The following is a 13,199-nucleotide window of genomic DNA, read 5'->3' as shown; positions in this document are numbered from 1 at the left end:
CTGTTACTTGCAAATGTAAGAACATAGTTTTTATGTTGGGGATAAAGGCTTTCCACCATCACAAAATGGAAAGTGTAAAACTGGGATTCCATGTCAGAGCGCCTAGTTTGGAGATTTATTGGTTTTAACTGCTCCTAAAAATGAAATTCCGACTGATGAAAGGAAAATACTGATGAAAGGGTTCCCAAACTGAGATTTTAACACATCTAAAAGATGGTTGAGCTTCCACTGTCCTGTTTCATGAGCTTCTTTGAGATTTAGCAGAAAAAATACTTTTAATTTGATGGCTAAAAGAAATGTGTGATTGTTTACTTTTATAATAATAAGAGATGGCCAAGACACTCTTACATTAGATGCTTATTTTGAGCATGACACAAAAATCCTTACAGAAATCTAATATATATGGAATTTTAGCTGATCTGGGGGCATCAAGCACCTAATTTACTCAATCTTTACTACATTAGAATCATAGAAATGTAGTACTAGAAGTAACTTCAGTGGGTCATCTAGCCCACTCCCCTGCACTGAGGCAGGACTAAGTAAGTATTATTGGCGTCAACCTTCTGAGCCACTAATTTTTTCCCCCATTAGTATATGAATATACTGTTTCTGAATCAAAATAACGTCTTTCTGCCAACTGTCTCCTTCTACCATCCTGGCTGCTAGTTAGAGATTCCCTGGATCTGAATGAGTCAGTGGTCATGATGTTAGAAGATATTAATGGAGAAGCAAATGAAGATGTGGTTGTGTGGCTAGAATTACTAAGTTTGAAAATTTAAAGTTTATGGAGCTAGGAGAGAGCCCCCATGATCACAGAAACCTTTTGACACAGGGTCTGCCTCGCCTATCTCCAGCCCTGGCTCCCCCACAACATCTGCTTCCTCCACTCCTGCTCTCATGCTGTGATGCAACTCTTGCTGAAGCCCTGTAACTAGGCTGACTTCCTTCACTACTAATTGATTCTCCTCTTCAGTTCTGCCATTCTCTTTGATAAACAACTCTACTTCTCCAAGTTAATCGAAGCCCATGCCCACAATCCCAGCTGCCTTTTCACCATTGTTTACTCACTCCTCAAACCCTCTGCGCTCCTTCTGCCTCCACCTCCCTCTCTGCACAGAAACACACCAATTTCTTCCAAGAGAAGATAGTCTGTCACAAATTTGGTCAGGCTCCCACTGAGGATAGCTCATCATAGTGCTGGGAGGGGATCCAGACACTGAATCCCCATGTGCTTTAAGGTTCCCTGGGGCTCAGACTGTAGCACTGTTTCCTCCCTTGGCATCTCTGGCACAATTCCTGGGCATTGACTCTCAGCCCTGGTCTACACTAAGGGCTCTTAAAATCGACTACTGTACTCCTCCCCGGCAAGGGGAGAAGAGCAAAATTCGATCTTGCTGGGTCAAATTTGGGATAGTGCAGACACAATTCGACAACATTGGCTCCAATGTGCCCACTCTGGATAGCACTTTGAACTCCAATGCACTAGCTAGGTACATAGGAAAAGCCCCGGGAAATTCTGAATTTCATTTCCAGTTTGGTCAGTGTGGTGAGCTCAGCAGCGCAGGTGACCATGCAGTCCCCCCAGTATCACAAATGAGCTCCAGCATGGACTGAAAGGGAGACACTGGATCTGACTGCTGTATAGGGAGAAGAATCTGTGCAGGCTGAACTCCAGTCAAAAAGAAGAAATGCTAATATATATATATATATATGCCAAAATCGCACAGGGTATGATGGACAGAGGTTACAACAGGGACACACAGCAGTGCTGCATGAAAGTTAAGGAGCTCAGGCAAGCCTATCAAAAGACAAAGGAGGAAAATGGTCACTTCGGGTCAGAGCCCCATACATGCCACTTCTATGATCAGCTACACTGCACTCTAGGGGGGGACTCTACCACTACCCCACCATTGTCCGTGGACACCTGCAAGGGGGGAGTCTCACGCAACACGGAGAAGGATTTTGTGGATGAGGAGGAGAATGCGCAGCAGGCAAGCGGTGAATCTGTTCTCCTCAGCAGTCAGGACCTTTTCATCAGCCTGGAGACAATACCCTCTCAAGGCGGAATCCCCGAACCTGAGGCCGAAGAAGTCGCCTCTGGTGAGTGCACATTTGTAATTACAGTACAGGGTTTAAAAGTAATAATGTCTAATGTTTGATTTGCCCTGAAGAATTGGGAGCATTCACAACCAGTACAGCTACTGGAAAAGTCTGTTAACGTGTCTGAGGATGGAGCAGGAATCCTCCAGAGACATCTCCATGAAGCTCTCCTTGAGGTACTCTGAAAGCCTTTGCAGAAGGTTTCTGGGGAGGGCTGCCTTATTTCGTCCTCCATGGTAGGACACTTTACCATGCCAAGCCAATAGCAAGTAGTCTGGCATCACTGCAGCACAAAGCATGGCAGCTAATGGTCCTGGGTTTTGGTTGCATTCAAGCAACATTCGGTCTGGATCTTTCGGTGTTAGCCTGAGGAGGGTGATATCATTCATGGTCACCTGGTTGAAACGGGAATTTTTGTAAGAGAACAGTAAAAGGACCATCTTCATGCTGGGCTGTTTGCGCTTCAGCAGGTGGGTATTATAGTTGTAAGAATGCTTGATAGAGATTGTTGTCAGAGGTGCGTTGTCAGATGCTACTGGTGTGGTGCTCTGCTCTCTCTCTGTTGGTATCACTTGGCTGCGTGCGTGAGCTCACCCTGTGTGCTGCCCCAGCTCTGCAGTTAGCTGATACAGCAGACCCGATGAGAACCCCCAATGACCACAGACTCTAGTAAGGTGCAAAGTTACGTTTGCTAGGTTTATTGCGCTCGGATACAATGGCAGTTCCCTGTAGGTTTCTTAGCCTAATTCAGGGCATACTACGAGAAAGTGCCTCTTGGCAATGGACTCAGCTCAGTTAGTGGCGGGACTTTCCACTGCCCCCTCGGCTGGACAAAGACATCGCCCAAGGGATACATTTTTATACACAGGTACAAACAAGTTACACATCATTCCTGACGTATTGAGGTGCAGCCCCTCTACGCAGTAAGGTACAACCCCTCTACGTAGTAAAGTGCCACCTCTCACCTTGTACATGCTGGTTCGATCAAAACAACTCTATCCTGGCCACTATGGATGTAGAAGCCCTCTACACCAACATTCCATACAAAGATGGACTACAAGCCATCAGGAACAGTATCCTCGATAATGTCACAGCAAACCTGGTGGCAGGACTTTGTCCTCACCCATAACTATTTCACATTTGGGGACAACGTATACCTTCAAATCAGCCACACTGCTATGGGTACCCGCATGGCCCCACAGTATGCCAACATTTTTATGGCTGACTTAGAACAATGCTTCTTCAACTCTCGTCCCTTAAAGCCCCTGCTCTACCTGCGCTACACTAATATCTTCCTCATCTGGAAGGGCCATGAAAAAGTAGCCTTTGAGGAATTCCACCATGATTTCAACAATTTCCAAACCACCATCAACCTCAGCCTGGACCAGTCCACACAAGAGATCCACTTCCTGGATGCTACAGTGCTAATAAGCGATGGTCACACAAACACTACCCTATACCGGAAACCTACTGACCGCTATATTTACCTACATGCCCAGCTTTCATCCAGATCACACCACACGATCCATTGTCTAAAGCCAAGCTCTACGACACAATCACATTTGCTAAAACCCCTCAGACAGAAACAAACACCTACAAGATCTCTATCAAGCGTTCTTACAACTACAATACCCACCTGCTGAAGTGAAGAAACAGATTGACAGAGCCAAAAGAGTACAAAGAAGTCACCAACAGGACAGACCCAACAAAGAAAGTAACAGAACACCACTAGCCTTCACCTATAGCCCCCAACTAGAACCTCTCCAATGCATCATCAAGGATCTACAACCTATCCTGAAGGACAATCTATCACTCTCACAGATTTTGGGAGACAGGCCAGGCCTTGCTTACAGACAGCCCCCTCAACCTGAAACAAATACTCACCAGCAGCCACACACCACACAACAAATACAGGAACTTATCCTTGCAACAAAGCCCATTGCCAACTCTGTCCACGTATCTATTCAGGGGACACCATCACAGGATCTAATCACATCAGCCACAGTATCAGAGGCTCATTCACCTGCACATGTACCAATGTGATATATGCCATCATGTGCTAGCAATGTCCCTCTGCCACGTACATTGGCCAAACTGGACAGTCTCTACGTAAAAGAATAAATGAACAAAAATCAGACGTCAAGAATTATAACATTCAAAAACTATTCGGAGAACACTTCAATCTCCCTGGTCACTCGATTGCAGACCTAAAAGTGGCAATATTACAAGAAAAAAAACTTCAAAAACAGACTCCAACGAGAGACTGCTGAATTGGAATTAATTTGCAAAATGGACACCACTAAATTAGGCTGGAATAAAGACTGGGAGTGGATTGGTCATTACACAAAGTAAAACTATTTCCCCATGTTTATTCCCCCTCACACACACACTGTTCCTCACACCTTCTTGTCAACTGCTGCAAATGGACCATTTTGATTACTACTACAAAAAATTTCTCTCTCTCCTGCTGGTAATAGCTCACCTTAACTGATCACTCTCGTTAGAGTGTGTATGGCAACACCCATTGTTTCATGTTCTCTGTGTACATATATATCTTCCTACTGTATTTTCCACTGCATGCATCCGATGAAGTGGGCTGTAGCCCACAAAAGCTTATGCTCAAATAAATTTGTTAGTCTCTAAGGTGACACAAGTACTCCTGTTCTTTTTGCAGATACAGACTAACATGGCTGCTATTCTGAAACTTGTACTCCCCTGTTTGCCTCCATCTGTTGTATCTAGTCTATACAGGTCTGTCGCATCTTAGGCAGGGGTTCCGTTCCACGGTTATCATAGAGTGAAAAGCAAAAACCGTGTATAGTCAAAAACCCCAAGCCCTTTAAATCCCGCTCGCAGCTCCGGCGGTGGGGGGGGGGAAGGGGGTATTTAAAGGGCCGGTGAACAGCCCTAGAAAGAGCATTATTGGTAGAAATGAATACAGCAGTCTTGGCTAGGGTTGACAATCTGCATCCAGGGCAACTGCTAGTTGTCTCTGGTGTCTAGCGTAAAATTCAACAACTTTAAGTTTATCTTATATGCTTTTTGCATTCATTCATCAACTCAGTACACTTTGCATGCAAAGCTTGATCTGGGCTTGCTTTGTCTTGTGATTACTTAAGAAAGTACCAGAGATACCATATTCTCCATGGCTACCCAGAGATTCTTACTCTTTAAAATCTCAGCAGCACTTAGTAGACTGCCACCATCCTGAGCTAAAAATTCCACCACCCCAGTATTTACCACACCAACCACTTCTCTTTATGTTACTGTGTTTCCCTTTAATTTGAAAGCCCTACAGAGGCCACAGAGACCTTTCTGGCAGCTATCTTGTATGTTTCCAAGAATTCAGAGCAACTGAAATTAGCATCTGTGGGGTCCCCTCATGGTCACCATTCTGTTGGAATTATTATTAATGAATATTAAAAACATAGGGCATCACCAGACATTAACTTAATCAGAAATTCCTTTCTTTAATCTGAAAGCCAAATGATATCTATACAATTGCTCTATACATGTCTAAAGTCTAAATAATAAGCATTACTACATCCAATAAAATAATAAAATATTTATAAGTATCTGATCAGTTTCATACTTACAAATGGACCGGACCAGACCAGAGAAGAGTCATTTCATAATGGCCCCAGCATGACTGGACCCAATCTGATAGAAACCCTCAGATTCATGGCTCTCTTTATACATTTTAAATACATAATTGTTACCTTCAACTAAAACCCAGTTGCTCCCTTCAGCTAAATCTCAATCTGAGACAGTTTACCCTTGTTACTTTCCTTCTTTCAAGGTCTTCTCTTATAATCTCCCCTCCCCTCTTTTCTTTACACACTGTTTTTATTTCCATTGCCATTGGTTTGACATGACCTCATTTTCAAGATAACGCTGGTATGGGGGAAGGTATGCGCTTGTTTCTTACAATAAAGTTTTTCTTTGCCTTGTTACAGCAATCGCCTATTGTTGAGAGAAAACTTTCCTTTATTTTATTAATTACTTTTTAACATATTCATCCTTGCCACTAAATGCTGGTCTCACAACTTACTATTCTCACGGCCTTCCTTTACTTGCTGATTAGGGCTTTTCTCTACTTACCTGCCACAAACTATAAAGCAAATACAGTAAAAGCTGTGTTATCCAGCACTTTACCAACCGGAAAGCTCTATAAACCAGCATTTCTGATCTTCACTGAAACTTCAGTTTATAGTCTGGATGGCACGGAGCTGGCAGGCTCTCTACCTGGCTCCGCATGGCTCCCTGGCAGCGGTGACAGGTCCCTGCTGCTCCTAGGCAGAGGAACGGCCATAGGGGCTCTGTGTGCTGTCCCCGCCTCACCCCGAGCACTGGCTCCACAGCTCCCATTGGCTGGGAACTGTGGCCAATGGGCGTTGTGGGGGTGGCACCTGTGGGCAGAAGCAGCACGCAGAGCCGCCTAGCCGCACCTCTGCCTAGGAGCAGCAGAGACATGTCGCCGCTTGTGGGGAGCTACCCAAGGTGAGCACCACCCAGATCCAGCATCCCAAAATTCCTCCCACCCCCAAACTCCCTCCCAGAGTCCAGGCCCCCATGCCTCCCATGCCCCAACCCCCAGCCCCCTCCCATACCGAAACTTCCTCCCTCTTAGTTAACTGGAATTTTTGACTTACCAGCACCCCCCATTCCCTCAACATGCCAGATGACAAAGCTGTTACAATATATTATTTTCATAACCAAACTTAAACTAACTTCAATTCTGTAATTTCTTAACTATCCTATAGTTCCCCTATGAAATTAAGAGATCCATGCCTGGAACTCCAAACATAAATGGAGCCGAGTTTTCCCTTGACAATCAAACTTCAGACGGATGTTGGGCTCTTTCAGTCCAGCTTAGCAAAGACATTGCTTTCTTTCAAAGAAGGGATATTTGAATCTTTAGCACCTCTGACATGTAAAAATCTTGCAAAGCCAGTGTTATAACCTTATTCCCAGATTTGGACCTTAGCGTCCAAAATATGGGGGTTAGCATGAAAACCTCCAAGCTTAGTTACCAGCTTGGACCTGGTATCTGCTGCCACCACCCAAAAAATTAGAGTGTTTTGGGGCACTCTGGTCCCCCTGAAAAGCCTTCCCTGGGGACCCCAAGACCCAAATCCCTTGAGTCTCACAACAAAGGGAAATAATCCTGATTCCCTTCCCCCCTCCAGGTGCTCCTGGAGAGATACACAGACACAAGCTCTGTGAAACTACGCAGAGTGATTCCCCCTCTCCGTTCCCAATCCTGGAACAAAAGCACTTTCCTCTTCACCCAGAGGAAATGCAAAATCAGGCTAGCAATCCAACACACAGCTCTCCCCTTGATTTCTTCCTCCCACCAATTCCCTGGTGAGTATAGACTTAATTTCCCTGAAGTAAAGAAAAACTCCAACAGGTCTTAAAAGAAAACTTTCTATAAAAAAGAAAGAAAAAATACAAATAGTCTCTCTGTATTCAGATGACACAATACAGGGCAATTTCTTAAAAGAATATTGAATAAACAGCCTTATTCAAAAAGAATGCAAATCAAAGCACTCCAGCACTTATATTCATGCAAATACCAAAGAAAAGAAACCATATAACTTACTATCTGATCTCTTTGTCCTTACACTTAGAAACAGAAGATTAGAAAATAGAACTACTTCTCCAAAGCTCAGAGACAGCAGGCAGACAGACTGAAAACAAAGACCCTCAGACACACAATTCCCTCCACCCAAAGTTGAAAAAATCCGGTTTCCTGATTGGTTCTCTGGTCAGGTGCTTTAGGTGAAAGAGACATTAACCCTTAGCTATCTGTTTATGACACGCCCCCCAAATTGCAGACAGTGGGGAAGCTCACTGGCGGCGATTTCCTTTTAGAACCTGAAAATAAACAGATTAATACAACACATGCACCTTTACATATACCCCTAAGTATATAACTAACAGACTTCTACATTTTAAGAACACTTTTTAACTACTGGATTCTGGGAAACTCTCACGGGAGAGAGCATCAGCAACTTTGTTAGAAGCTCCTGTGATGTGTTGAATTTCAAAATCAAAATCTTGGAGAGCTAAACTCCAACGAAGAAGTTTCTTGTTGTTCCCCTTGGCAGTATGAAGCCACTTTAGTGCAGCATGGTCAGTTTGTAGTTTGAACCGCCGTCCCCAAACATATGGGCGTAGCTTTTCCAGGGCGTACACAATGGCATAGCATTCCTTTTCACTGACTGACCAGTGACTTTCCCTCTCAGACAGTTTCTTGCTGAGAAACACGACAGGATGGAAGTTGTGATCTGTTGCTTCCTGCATGAGCACTGCTCCTATGCCACGCTCAGATGCATCCGTGGTTACTAGGAATGGCTTGTCAAAGTCCGGGGCCCTGAGCACAGGGTCAGACATGAGCGTTGCCTTAAGCTGGGTAAAGGCTTTTTGACACTCATCAGTCCACTTAACGGCATTTGGTTGGGTCTTTTTGGTTAGGTCGGTCAATGGGGCAGCGACTTGGCTGTAGTGTGGTACAAATCGCCTGTAGTATCCGGCCAAGCCTAAGAAGGATTGGACCTGTTTCTTTGACCTTGGGACAGGCCACTTTTGGATAGCATCCACCTTGGCCTGTAGGGGGTTTATGGTTCCTCGACCCACCTGGTGCCCCAGGTAAGTCACTCTGTTTTGGCCTATTTGACACTTTTTGGCCTTAACAGTTAGTCCTGCCTGCCTGATGCGCTCAAAGACCTTTTCCAGGTGTAGTAGGTGTTCGGGCCAGGAGTCTCAAAAAATGGCCACATCATCGAGGTAGGCAACTGCAAATTCTCCCAGTCCAGCTAGTAGACCGTCTACCAGCCTCTGGAAGGTGGCGGGTGCATTTCGAAGGCCGAAAGGAAGGACATTGAATTCATACACCCCCGCATGGGTGACGAATGCTGACCTCTCCTTGGCAGGTTCATCTAGCGGTACTTGCCAGTACCCCTTGGTTAACCCCTTGGTTAAGTTAAGAACTGGGCACGTCCCAACTTTTCCAATAGCTCATCAGTGCGTGGCATTGGATAGTTGTCCGGACGAGTTACCGCATTTAGCTTACGGTAGTCCAGGCAAAAGCGTATTTCCCCATCTGGTTTGGGTACCAGAACCACTGGAGATGCCCATGCACTGGTAGATGGGCGGATTATACCCATCTGTAGCATGTTCTGGATCTCCCGTTCTATAGCAGCTTGGGCATGAGGAGACACCCGGTAGGGTGGGGTTCTGATTGGGTGAGCATTACCTGTATCAATGGAGTGGTATGCCTGTTCAGTCCGTCCTGGGGTGGCTGAGAACAATGCGGCGAAGCTAGTGCACAGCTCCTTGATTTGTTGCCGCTGCAGACGTTCCAGGGTGGTGAGAAGGTTCACCTCTTCCACGCCACCGTCTTTTTTCCCGGCGTAGTAGACACCGTCAGGCCACTCAGCATCATCTCCTGGACGGTAAACTGACAAACCTGTAAGTCTCTGGAATAGAAAGGCTTGAGAGAATTAACATGGTACACTTTAGGCTTTTAGTGAGGAATTGGGAAATGCTATGAGGTAGTTCACAGCTCCCAGGCGCTCTTGGACCGTGAATGGTCCTTCCATGAGGCTTCATCTTATGGGCTGTTGCGCCTCAAGACCAAACCTGGTCTCCTACCTTGAGGAACTTCTCTGGCATGTCTGTCATACCAGGCCTTTTGCTCTTCTTGAGCTCCTTTAGGTTCTCTCTAGCAAGAGCTAAAGAGCGTTGGAGGGTGCTTTGTAGGTTGCTTACAAAGTCCAGAATGTTATTCCTGGAGAAGGCGTAAACCCCTCCCATTGCTGCTTCACCAACTGTAATGGCCCCTTAACCTCGTGACCATACACAAGTTCAAATGGTGAAAACCCTAAACTGGGATGTGGTACAGCCCTGTAGCAAACAGCAACTGCTGGCAACACTAGGTCCCCAATTATTGGAGATTCGTTGATGAATTTTCGTATCATGGCCCCCCAAAGTTCCATTGAACCTTTCCACCAGGCCATTGGTTTGATGGTGGTGTACGGGTGGCAACCAAGTGATTCACCCCATGAGTTTCCCACAGTTTTTTCCATGGTCCCTGCCAGGAAATTAGACCCTGAATCTGTAAGGATGTCGGAGGGCCAACCTACCCTGGCAAAGATGTCTGTTAGGGCCAGGCACACAGTGTTAGCCCTGGTGTTGCCTAGAGCTACTGCTTCTGGCCATCGGGTAGCAAAGTCCACTAAAGTCAGTACGTACTGCTTTCCTCTGGCGTCTTTTTTGGGAAAGGGCCCAGAATATCCACAGCTACTCGCTGAAATGGGACCTCATTATGGGGAGTGGCTGGAGAGGGGCCTTGACCTGGTCTTGAGGCTTACCCACTATTGGCATACCTCACAAGACCGGACATACTGGGCAACGTCCTTGCCCATCCCTCCCAGTGGAAGGACTTCCCAACCGGTCCTTGGTTCTGTTCACCCCAGCATGGCCACTGGGATGATCAGGGCTAAGCTTAAGAGCTTCCCCGTACTTAGTTGGAACCACCAACTGTTTTTGCGGCTGCCATTCTTCCCGGGTCCCCAGAAAGAATTTCCTTGTATAAAGTCCTTGGTCTATAACAAACCGGGATCGATTGAAGAGCTGAGAGGCGGTGGGGTGCTCCGTGCCGCCGCCCACGCTTTCTGAAGCTGTCATCTGCTTCCTGCTCAGCCTGGAACTGTTCCCTTGAGGCTGGGGTCATCAGTTCTTCCTCAGACTGTGGACTTGGGCTTGGTCCCTCTGGAAGCGATGTAGGTGATGGGGTTGTTTCCGTTGCTGGTGAACCGCTCTCCGCTGGTGCACCTGAGGGTATTTCAGGCTCTGGCTGAGCCTTTTGGGGTATGGCTGTCTTTTGCTTCTGCCAGTTCTGGCTTGCTGGCGCCCTCTGGCGTTGAGTTTGAAGATGTGGTTGCACTTGCTGGTGCTGGTTGCTGTTCCAGTTCCGGGACTGGGACTGGAGATGCTGTGGCTGTTTCAGTGGTAGGCATGGAATCCGGGTCCGCTGCCTCTGTCTGGGTCTCTGGTAACACAGACGGGGCCTCTGTGGACGGCTCAGGAACAGGAATGGTCTGGAAGCTTGCCTGGTTTGGCTACGTGTACCATTCCCACTCTCTTGGCCGCCTCACCTGGTTGGCCAAGTCTTCCCTAGTAGCATGGGGATAGGATAATTGTCATAGACTGCAAGTCCACATTCCTGACCAGCCTTTGTACTGGACAGGCAGTTGAGCTGTAGGCAAGTCTACGCTTGTGACATGAAGGGGTAAATTGTAACTTTGGCCTTTGGGTTGATGAATTTGGGGTCAACGAAGGATTGGTGGATAGCTGACACTTTTGCCCCCGTGTCTCTCCACGCAGTAACCTTCTTTCCGCCCACTCTCAAATTTCCCTTCGCTCCAAGGGTATTTGAGAGGCATCTGGGCCTGGGGATCTTTGTGGTGATGGTGGTGTAATGAATTGCACTCGCATGGTGTTCTTGGGACAGTTGGCCTTGATATGTCCCAGTTCATTACACTTAAAGCATCTTCCATCTGATGGGTCACTGGGCCGAGGTGAGTTACTGGAGACTGGTGAGGTTGAAGAGTAGGGTATCTGTGGCTTTACTTGGGTGGTATGTAGGGTCTTTGGCTGTCCTCGGTTGTAGGGTTTATGGTCTGTGTGCCCCCTGTGGTAATCGTTCCCCTTGACAGTAGCTTTCTTGCTTTCTGCCAGTTCCATCCATTTGGCTCCAATCTCCCCCGCCTCAGCGATATCTTTGGGATTTCTATCTTGTATGTACCGTGTGATGTCTTCAGGAACACCATCCAAGAACTGCTCCATTTGTATGAGGAGGTTCAGTTCTTCCAGGGTTTGAATGTTGTTTCCTGTTAGCCAGGCCTCATAGTTTTTTGCAATGTAGTAGGTGTGTTTGGGAAATGACACCTCTGGTTTCCACTTTTGGGTTCTGAAGCGCCGACGGGCATGATCTGGGGTTATCCCCATTCTGTATCTGGCCTTGGTTTGAAAAAGTTTATAGTCATTCATTTGCGGCTTAGGCATTTCAGCTGCCACCTCTGCTAAAGGTCCACTGAGTTGTGGCCTTAATTCTACCATGTACTGGTCTTCGGGGATGCTGTACCCAAGACAGGCTCTTTCAAAATTTTCCAAGAAGGCCTCGGTGTCATCACCTGCCTTGTAGGTGGGAAATTTCCTGTGCTGTGGAGCAATAATTGGCGCCGGGTTGTTAGGGTTGGCTGGCACATGCAGCCCAGCTTTTGCCAACTCCAGTTCATGTTTCTCTGTTTTTCCTTCTCTTCATTTCTTTTTCCATTTGTTTTTGTTGTTTTTCCATGTCTCTTTGTTGTTTTTTCCATTTCTCGGCGGTGGCCGCCTCTTCTTCTTCTTGCTTCCTTCTGTGGGCCAACTCATCTTCTGCTTGTTTCCTTCGGTAGGCTACCTCTTCTTCTTCTAGTTTTCTTTGTGTGCTGCCTCTTGGGCTGCCTGTTTGATGCTTTCTTCCTTTTCTTTCAGCTCCATCTCTTTTTGTTTTATTTCTAGTTGTCGCCTGTGTTCACCTTCTTTGATTTGGTCTTCGGCCTCCATTTTTGCCTTAGAAGTCATGATTCCTGTTTTCTTGTGTTGGGGTGCCCTCCGGTGTTTATCTTCTGCACTGCAGGCTCTGTTCCCTCCTGGAGTCTGCCTAGCAACAGTGCTTTTTTTTCCCCTTTCTCTCTCTAGCTAATGTTCAATGAAGGGAAACCAGAAAAACCACTTTATTTGCATGCATATAAGTGCTGGTACTTGCCTCCTAATGGGAGGGCTATTGCATGACAAAAGACACTTAACAGTTTGGTAATGGCTTCTTGCTTATATTGCAAGCCCCAAACTGCCAGATAAAGCAGAAAAAAAAATTCTCTCTGGTTCCCTTTTAAAACCAAACTGTTTCTCTCTGCTAAAAAGCCCTTAGCAGAGAAAAGAAAAATATAATATTCCTACTGGCTTCTGGATTCTGTCTATATCCCGCCACTGCCACTCATGTTAAACCTTATTCCCAGATTTGGACCTTAGCGTCCAAAATATGGGGG

At 46.3% G+C, this 13,199-nt stretch overlaps 1 protein-coding gene across 1 annotated transcript in view; it reads right to left on the bottom strand.

The window, feature by feature from the left end:
• The window catches only part of SRPK2 (SRSF protein kinase 2), a 330,240-nt gene that overhangs the window by 205,418 nt on the left and 111,623 nt on the right, over positions 1-13,199 (bottom strand).

The sequence above is a fragment of the Gopherus evgoodei genome, chromosome 1 (assembly GCF_007399415.2).
Source record: "Gopherus evgoodei ecotype Sinaloan lineage chromosome 1, rGopEvg1_v1.p, whole genome shotgun sequence".
Classification (NCBI taxonomy): Eukaryota; Metazoa; Chordata; order Testudines; family Testudinidae; genus Gopherus; species Gopherus evgoodei.
The sequence above is the reverse complement of the archived record's forward strand: the minus strand, read 5'-3'. Positions and strand labels throughout refer to the sequence as shown.